The sequence below is a fragment of the Elephantulus edwardii genome, unplaced genomic scaffold (assembly GCF_000299155.1).
Source record: "Elephantulus edwardii isolate Elephantulus edwardi_28Jun2011 unplaced genomic scaffold, EleEdw1.0 scaffold00088, whole genome shotgun sequence".
Lineage (NCBI taxonomy): Eukaryota > Metazoa > Chordata > Mammalia > Macroscelidea > Macroscelididae > Elephantulus > Elephantulus edwardii.
The window spans coordinates 73,897-82,751 of record NW_006399838.1 but is presented as its reverse complement, the minus strand read 5'-3'; the positions used below and the strand labels follow the sequence as shown (position 1 = coordinate 82,751).

The window sequence follows — 8,855 nt, the reverse complement described above, 5'->3', positions numbered from 1 at the left end:
GGTTGGCGCAGGATAGAGCAGGGTTTAGGGCTGTTGTGCATAGGGTCGCTATGAGTCGGAAACGACTCGACAGCACATAACAACAACAACAACTTTGTTTCAGTTACGATGCACTTAATGTGCCACACACTTGAACACCTTGTTGACAACCCAAATTAACAGAGTCAATTACCTTTGGTTAATTGAACTTCCACAGTTAAACTATTCAATTTTATATATCTCAAAGATGAAGATAACTTACAAAGATTGTTTTATTTTTTACTTTATCATATTTATATTTTCCTGTAGATTTTTGTTTCACTTTGTTTGCCAGAGTTGCTGCATAAACTATCTCATAGTTAGAAGCCATCTAGAAGTGGTGTCAAAAATTTCATATACTAGGTTTTCTTAATGTTATTTGTTTCTGCTTCATTTCACACATGTCTCAAAATAGACTAATGAAAATACCCTTTTCCTTGAACCCTATCAAACAAGGAAATAATTGGGATTATTTTTCATCTAATAAGTGCAAATGTTACAAATTTCTCTGCAAATAGTCAATCTTTTGTAATTTTATTTTCTTAGTTGCTGCTTGTATATAAAACATGAAAAGGGACTTAAAATATGAAAATACAAGGTTGATTTTTGGAAAAATAATATGTACAATTTCTATTTCATGAGGAATATTTTTCCTTTTAATTAAAAAAATCCTATAAAAAAGAATTTCCATATTTTTTAAAAGTCTAAATTAGTTTTTAATATAAACAAAGCTCAATAACATTTTCTTTTAGTACATAACTGCTATTTCCACCATTCTGCTAATATAACCTGAAGAGTCCTGTATCCTTTCTGAAGAAATTACAACTCAAAAATATTGGAAATTTAATAGTCAAAAAAGATATATATTCATCTCTTTCTTAGGTTAATATTTTGGATGGAAATTAGAAAATACCATCAGGGTTGTTTTTAAAACTATTTGCATTTCCATTTCCATTAGTCAATAGGATGGCAATAGGAGAAATGCAAAGTTATAGGGAAGCTTGCTGTACTGAAATAGCCACATTTTCCATGTCAAAGGGAACTCTGTTGGTCAATTCTATGGAGAATTTCTATGTTATATCAAAGGTCATGATCCCTGGAAAACTGAATCTACCAGCAGTCATGTTGTTGTTGTTCTTAGGTGCCATTGAATTGAGTATGACTCATAGCAACCCTATGAGCAATGTATCTGAGCACTCTTGTTCCTTCTTCACACTTCCTGACACACTAGACCCCACTGCAGCAGTCACCGTGTTAATCCACTGGTCAAAGGTCTTCCTCTCCTTCATTGACCCTCCACCCTTCCCACCATCATGCCCCTCTCCAAGGAATAGCCCCTTTTGGCAACATGCCCAAAATATGTGAGATGAAGCCTCCTCATCCTTGCCTTCAAGGAGCGCTCTGGCTGCACCTTCTCCAAGACATATTTCTTTGTTCTTTATTTGTTCGTATTTATTTGGCCATGGATGGCATATTCAGTGCTCTTCTCCAACACTGTAACGCAAAGGCATCAATTCTCCTTCTGTCATCCCTATTCATTGTCCTACTCTCAGATGCACAGCAAGTGATTGGCAGGACCACGGCCTGAATCAGACTCACCTTAGTCCTCAAACTGATATTATTACTCCTCAATAATTTGTAGGCATACCTAATTGCAGACTTTCCCAATATGATACATCTCCTGATTTCCTGACTGCCGGTACCAAGGTCTTAATTGTGAATGCACGTAAGATGAAGTCATTGACAGTTTCAATCTCTTCTCCATCCACCATGATGTTACCTATCAGCCCAGTGGTAAGAATCTTTGTTTTCTTGACACTGAGATGCAATCTAAATTGAAGGCTATTTTCCTTGCTCTTCTAAAGCAAGTGCCTCTAGTCCTCCTAGTAGCAAGCAAGGTAATGTCATCTGCATAATGCAGGTTATTGACAAATTTCCCTCCGATCCTGATGCCATATTTGTCTTCAAAGAGCAAAGAATCCAGTTTCTCTAATCATTTTTTCAGCATACAGAAGCAGCTATAAGAGGGGAAATATGGGAAATTTCTTCCCATGCAATTTACAGCCTTGGAAATCCAAGGTTAGCTATGACAGAAATTTGTACCATTAATGATTTATTTATTGATAAGACGGTACTGAAATCCCAAGTCACACAGTTCAAATCCACAAGCAGCTGTAAGAAAAAAGGATGGGCAATGTCCTCCCACATGATTAACTGCTATGGAAAACTTGCCAGAGGGCCAGCTATGGGTTGGTTTTGACTCAGTTGTACACAACAAAAACAAAAGCTTTTTAGTGAGCAACAGTGGCCTTGTGGTAAGAAGCGGAGCTAGAATTTCAAAGGAACACAATTCAAATCCACAAGCGTCTTTGTAGGAGAAAGATCTCCTCCCTTGCTTTTAAAGTGCCTCTGAAAACATGCTGGAGGATCAGTATGAGTCGTTTCTGACTCGGCTGTACTCACAACATCTTTTTTTTAAAAAAAAGCATAAACAGTGATTGCACACATGGCCCCTTCCTGATGGAATATATAGGAATCAAATGGACTACATTTGTGGAAATACACAGTACAAAAGCTCAATATCAGCAGTCAAAATAAGGTCCGGTTGATTGTGGAATTGGCCATATATTGCTCATATGCAAGTTCAAATTGAACTTGAAAAAAAAAAGTTCTTGAGAGTAAAAATATCACATTGAGTTTATTCTAACTTCAAAAACCATATTAAGAATAGATTTGTTGCCTTGACCACTAATGGTTGAAAAAGCATGAGTTTCAGATGACATTAAGGACATTATACATGTTGTTGTTGTTGTTGTTATGGGCCATCAAGTCGCCTGTGACTCATAGTGACCCTATGCACAGTAGGCCTAAACCCAGCCCTATCCTGCAAATTTCATTGTCTCTGACACACCTACCTCCATTACTCCAGTCACTGAATCAATCCTTCTCATCGAGGGTCTTCCTCTCCTGCGCTTTCCCTTCAACCTCCCAAGCATGACGTCCCTCCTTGCAACATGTTTAAAGTATGCCAGACGAAGCTTCAGAATCCTTGCCTCTACAGAGCAGCCCCGCTTCACACTCTCCAGGACAAACCTGTTTGTTCTCTTAGCTGTCTATGGTATATTTAATACTCTTCTTCAAGACCACCGCTCAAAAGCATCAATTCACCTTCTGTCATCCCTAGTCATTGCCCAGCTCTCTGATGCATAACAAGTAATGGCAAAGACCATGGCATGCATCAGGTGCACCTTAGTCTCCAGACTGACATTGTTGTTCTTCAGTACTTTAGAGAATTCTCTGACAGCAGAATTTCCCATTGCAATACGTTTTTTAATTTCCTGGCTGCTGCCTAAGGTATGCTTGATCCAACCCATGGTCTTCACAATTACTTGCTATACATCAGTGAGCTGGAAAATGACTATAAATGACCGAAGAAGAATTGATGCATTTGAGTTGTGGTGCTGGAAAGAGTCTTGAATATAGCATGGACCACCAAGAACACAAATAGGTCTGTCTTGGAGAGGGTGATACTTAGTTTCTCCTTGGATGCTAGGATTTTGCTATGTGTCGCTCTCTCATACCTGGGGCACGTGACCAGGAGAGAATGGTCCTTGGAGAAGGATGTTGTGGTTGGAAGGGTGAGGAGACAGCTCAGGATACAAAGACCCCAGATGAGATGGATTGCTACAGTAATTGGTGTGTTAGAGCCAGTGAGACTGGCTCAAGATAGAGCAAGCTTCAGAGCTGTTGTCACTATGATTCCCAGATAACTTGACAGCTCATAATAACAACAGCAACAACAAATAGAACATTATTTTTGCATACATATTTTCAGGATAATATGCATTTGTTTATGTTGATCATCTGTAGGAGAACGACTTTACTGAATCATAAACTCATTGCCCTCAATTCAGTACGTAGTCATAACTGACATTTCAACAGGTTTTGAAGCTATAAATTGGAAAGGAAAGATTGCCCATCTTTCTTCCACAGAGCCACTGTTGGATTCACACTGCCAGGGAGGCATGGCCTTTGCACAACTCCACAGGAATTACTCCACCTGAAATCCCTTACTGAATCATAGGGTATGGAATATATTCTGCCTTAGAGAAATGCAAATCAGTCTTCCAAAAATATTTTATAGCAATGTACTTTTATAAGTAAGCCATGTGTCCCAGTTGTTCCACGTTTTTAGGAACACCTGTCATTTCCTGCCTTTTTACATTTTACTCCAATAATGGCAATTCTTATCTAAAGCCTCAGAGGAAGCAGTGATGTGGGGGGAAAAATGAGTAAATATTCAAGAAAATAAATGCACTGCTACTAAGTAACCTCTGACTCATGATGACTCCACGTGCTAAATACTGCCACTTCATAGTTTTCTTGGTTGTATTTACTATGGAAGCAATTCACCAGATTTTTTTCCATGAAGTTTCTCTCCCACCATCTTTTAGGTTATTAGTCAATCACTAGCTACTTGTGATACCCAGAGTCCCTAAAGAAATACCATCATCATACAAATATTCATTATTACAAAAAATAAAATTAAGTAGCTAAGGGAATTGACATTCAAAGTCTCTTCTAAAGTAACCACAAACTTACACTGTAGCATTTTCGTGATCCTAAGAGATGCATTCATAATATCTAATAATTTACCAAATTAATAATGTCATCAAGAGCAATTATATACAAGAGTTCCACATTGATTTGGAAAATAGCATTATATCAATATACTTTTAGTTTATTTTGTTATGGTTATGTACTGCTGAGTAAAGTATGACTCATAGTGACCCTATGAACAAAGGATCTGAACTCTGTTCTATTCTGTGCCATCTTAACACTTTCTTTCTTTTTTTTAACACTTTCTGACACACAAGAGCCCATTGCGGTAGTCACCATGTCAATCCACCTGGTTGAGGATCTTCCTCTTGAAAGGAAAATTTTTTAAACAATGTCCCCACACCCAAGTATTGTAAGAACCTATACCTTTGATCTTGTGTAAACGTTTATGTTTCATTAACTAGCTGACCACAAACTGAACAAGCAGTTACTGGACTGGCCACAAGCTGAACAAGCAATTGCTGGCAAAACCATATCTTAACTAGCATCAGCAGCAGGTGCCTGACCTAGAACTGAACTTCTGCTTTTCCAAAGAGCCAATGAGCAAACTCCACGCCAAAGAACCCCTAGACCCTCTATAAAAATCCCTTGCTTTTTCGGCTCGGGGTCAACTTCCCTGTCTCCTGCGAGAGATACAAGTCGCCCAGAGCTCCGCCAATAAAGCCTCATGTGATTGCAGTGAGTGGTTCTGGTGTGAGTTGCTCAGGGTCGCACCCGATCTGGGAAAAGCCCTAGTTTGGGGTCTTTCATTTGGGGGCTCTCTCGTCTGAGATTGAGTGACCACCCACAACCCGCCAGTCAGCCACTTGGAAGTAAGACGATCCTCTCGATTTCCTTTGTCTGTGCGATGCCACCAAACCTGTGTGTTTGTAAGTCTGTTTTACTTTCAGTTTGCTTTCAGTTTGTGGCTGTTGTATGCCCGTCAGGGCCGGATGACTGTGGTGGGCAGACGTGCCTGAGAACCACAAGCCACAGCCCTGGGGAGACATCCCTTTGGGTGGAATACGGATCCAGAGGCTTTAATAGTCTCTGATTCGTCTGAGGGACTTAGAGTGTCCCACCGGTGAGGAGGGGCCCAGAGGGCTCTCCCATCTGAAGCAGCTTTCAACTGGTTGTCACGAAGAGAACTTCTTGTGTGTCTTGTATTTCTTGTGAGTGTCTGCTGTGTTCTGTGGGCGCTAATATGGGACAGACAGTGAAGACTCCTCTATCTTTGACTTTAGGACATTTTTCTGAAGTAAGAACCAGGGCTAATAATCTCTCTGTTAACGTTAGAAAAGGACCTTGGCAAACCTTCTGTTACTTGAGTGGCCCACTTTGGGAGTCGGTTGGCCACCAGAGGGAGCATTTGACCTAACAATCATTTTGGCAGTTAAAGATCTTGTTTTCCAGGAAGGACCAAACGCGCATCCTGACCAACAGCCATACAGCATTTTATGGCAAGATTTAGTGCAGAATCCACCGCCGTGGGTAAAACCTTGGGTTTTGAAGAAACATACTACCCCTCCGCGTGCATTGGCCCTAAAAACCCAAACTTCTGAGTCCAGACTTCCTCTGGCCCCAGAAGCTGTGCCATCGGCACCACCCAAAATTTATCCTGAGATTGATAACCCACCTGAGTGGCCTGAGATGTGCCACAATCCTCCCCATATCAGCGCCAGGCCGATCCTGGTCCCCCCATCCCTGCAAGTGCCCCCCCAGGGACCAGCACAAGGGACTCGCAGTCAGAGGGGTCTAGAGAGCCCAGATTCCACTGTGTCTCTCCCCTTACGAGTGTACTGGGGGCTCCCAGTGCCAGGACTACTCCAACCCCTCCAGTACTGGCCTTTTCCCTCTGCTGACCTCTGTAATTGGAAGACTAACCATCCTTCCTTTTCAGATAACCCCACAGGACTTATTGGACTAATTGAGTCCCTCATGTTCTCTCACCAACCTACCTGGGACGATTGCCAACAACTTCTCCAGGTCCTCTTCACTACTGAGGAGTGAGAGAGAATTCAGACAGAAGCCAGGAAAAACGTCCGAGATGCTGCAGGACAACTAGTCCAGACTCCTGTGACCATGGACGCAGGATTTCCTCTCGTTCGCCCCAACTGGGATTATAATACTGCTGAAGGTAGGGAGCAGCTATCCGCCTACCGCCGGGCTCTCGTAGCAGGTCTCAGAGGGGCTGCACGATGCCCCACTAATTTGGCCAAGGTAAGAGAAGTCCTTCAAGGACCTACCGAACCCCCTTCTGTGTTCCTAGAAAGACTAATAGATGCCTATAGGAGATACACTCCCTTTGACCCCGCATCAGAGGGACAGAAAGCAGCAATAGTTATGGCCTTCATTGGGCAGTCTGCTCCAGACATCAGGAAAAAATTACAGCGCATAGAGGGGTTACAAGATTTTACATTGAGGCATGTAGTGAAGGAAGCTGAGAAAGTGTACCACAAGAAGGAGACAGAAGAAAAGAAGGCAGAGAGAGAAAAGAAAGAAAGAGAGGATTGTGAGGACCAGCGAGACCACCGTCAAGAGAGGAATTTGACAAAAATCTTGGCCGCAGTAGTAAGTGAAAAAGAAGGAGGTAGAGCAGGGTCTAGACAGACAGGGCACCTGGGCACTAAGGGATCGAAACAATATGAAAAGAAACTGCAGTTGAACAAAGACCAGTGTGCATACTGTAAAGACAAAGGACACTGGGCTAAAAAGTGTCCCAAGAAAAAGAATAAGCTGTCAAAAATTCTCACCCTAGATGAGGACTAGGGAAGACGGGGCTCGGATCCCCTCCCCAAGCCTAGGGTAGCTATATCTGTGGGGGGGGAACCCCGTTGACTTCCTAGTAGACACAGGGGCACAACATTCAGTTCTGAAGCAGCCCCTGGGGAAGATTAGCACAAAGAAGTCAGTGGTGCTAGGGGCTACTGGACAAACATTCTGCCCATGGACCATGGAACGGACTATAGATCTAGGAATAAATCAAGTGACTCACTCTTTTCTTGTTATACCGGAGTGCCCAGCCCCACTCTTAGGAAGAGCCTGAATTCAGTTCACTCCAAGGGGGCCTGAAGTTACCTGGGATAGCAACAAGCCTAGCACTCTAGCCCTAGTAGTTCAACTAGAAGAAGAATATAGGCTCCATGACCCAGAGAAAGAGGCTAAAGATTCGGACCTCGTAGACTGGTTAAAAGAATTCCCAGAAGCCTGGGCAGAAACAGGGGGGTTAGGAATGGTTAAAAATTCCCCATCAATAGTAGTAGAATTAAAAGTGGATGCCTCCCCCATTAGGGTTAGACAATACCCTATGAGTAAAGAAGCCAAGGAGGGAATCCGAACACATCCTCAGATTGATAAAACAAGGGGTCCTAGTGCCGTGCCAATCCTCCTGGAACACTCCTCTCCTCCCTGTGAAAAAGCCAGAGACAAATGACTACCGGCCAGTGCAGGATCTAAGTGAAGTGAATCGGAGAGTACAGGACATATACCCCACAGTTCCTAACCCTTACACCCTCCTCAGCATGCTGCCACCTGAAAGAAAATGGTATTCTGTCTTAGACTTGAAAGATGCTTTTTTTCTGTCTGAGGTTGCATCCCGCTAGCCAAGCCATCTTTGCCTTTGAATGGAGAGACCCTGAGGCCAAAATAACAGGACAATTAACATGGAGTCGATTGGTACAAGGGTTCAAGCACTCACCAACCCTCTTTGATGAGGCCCTGCACCGAGACCTCAGTGAGTTCTGGACCAGCAACCCTCAGGTGACTTTGTTACAGTATGTAGATGACCTGCTCCTAACCGCCCTAACCAAAGAGGAATTCATTGAAGGTACAAAGAATCTTCTAATGGAGCTGGGGACTTTAGGCTATCGTGCCTCAGCCAAAAAGGCCCAGCTGTGCAAAACTGAAGTAACTTACTTAGGGTATGTACTGAGAGATGGCCAAAGGTGGCTAACATAGGCCCGGAAAAAGACTGTGATGCACATCCCAACTCCCTCCTCACCAAAGCAGGTAAGGGAATTCCTAGGGACAGCCGGGTTTTGCTGCCTGTGGATACCCGGGTTCGCCTCCTTGGCAGGGCCCCTGTATCCTCTAACCAGAAACCAGGAACAATTCACCTGGAATCCTGAACATCAGACGGCCTTTGAGGACATTAAGAAAGTCTTGCTTTCAGCTCCTGCCCTCGCCTTGCCAGACCTGACCAAGCCATTTACCTTATACATAGATGAAAGAGGCGGGGT

General features: G+C 42.9%; 1 pseudogene; it reads left to right on the top strand.

Annotated features, from left to right (window-relative positions):
* The first annotated feature begins 5,821 nt into the window (after positions 1-5,821).
* The window catches only part of LOC102869601, a 5,139-nt pseudogene continuing 2,105 nt past the window's right edge, over positions 5,822-8,855 (top strand).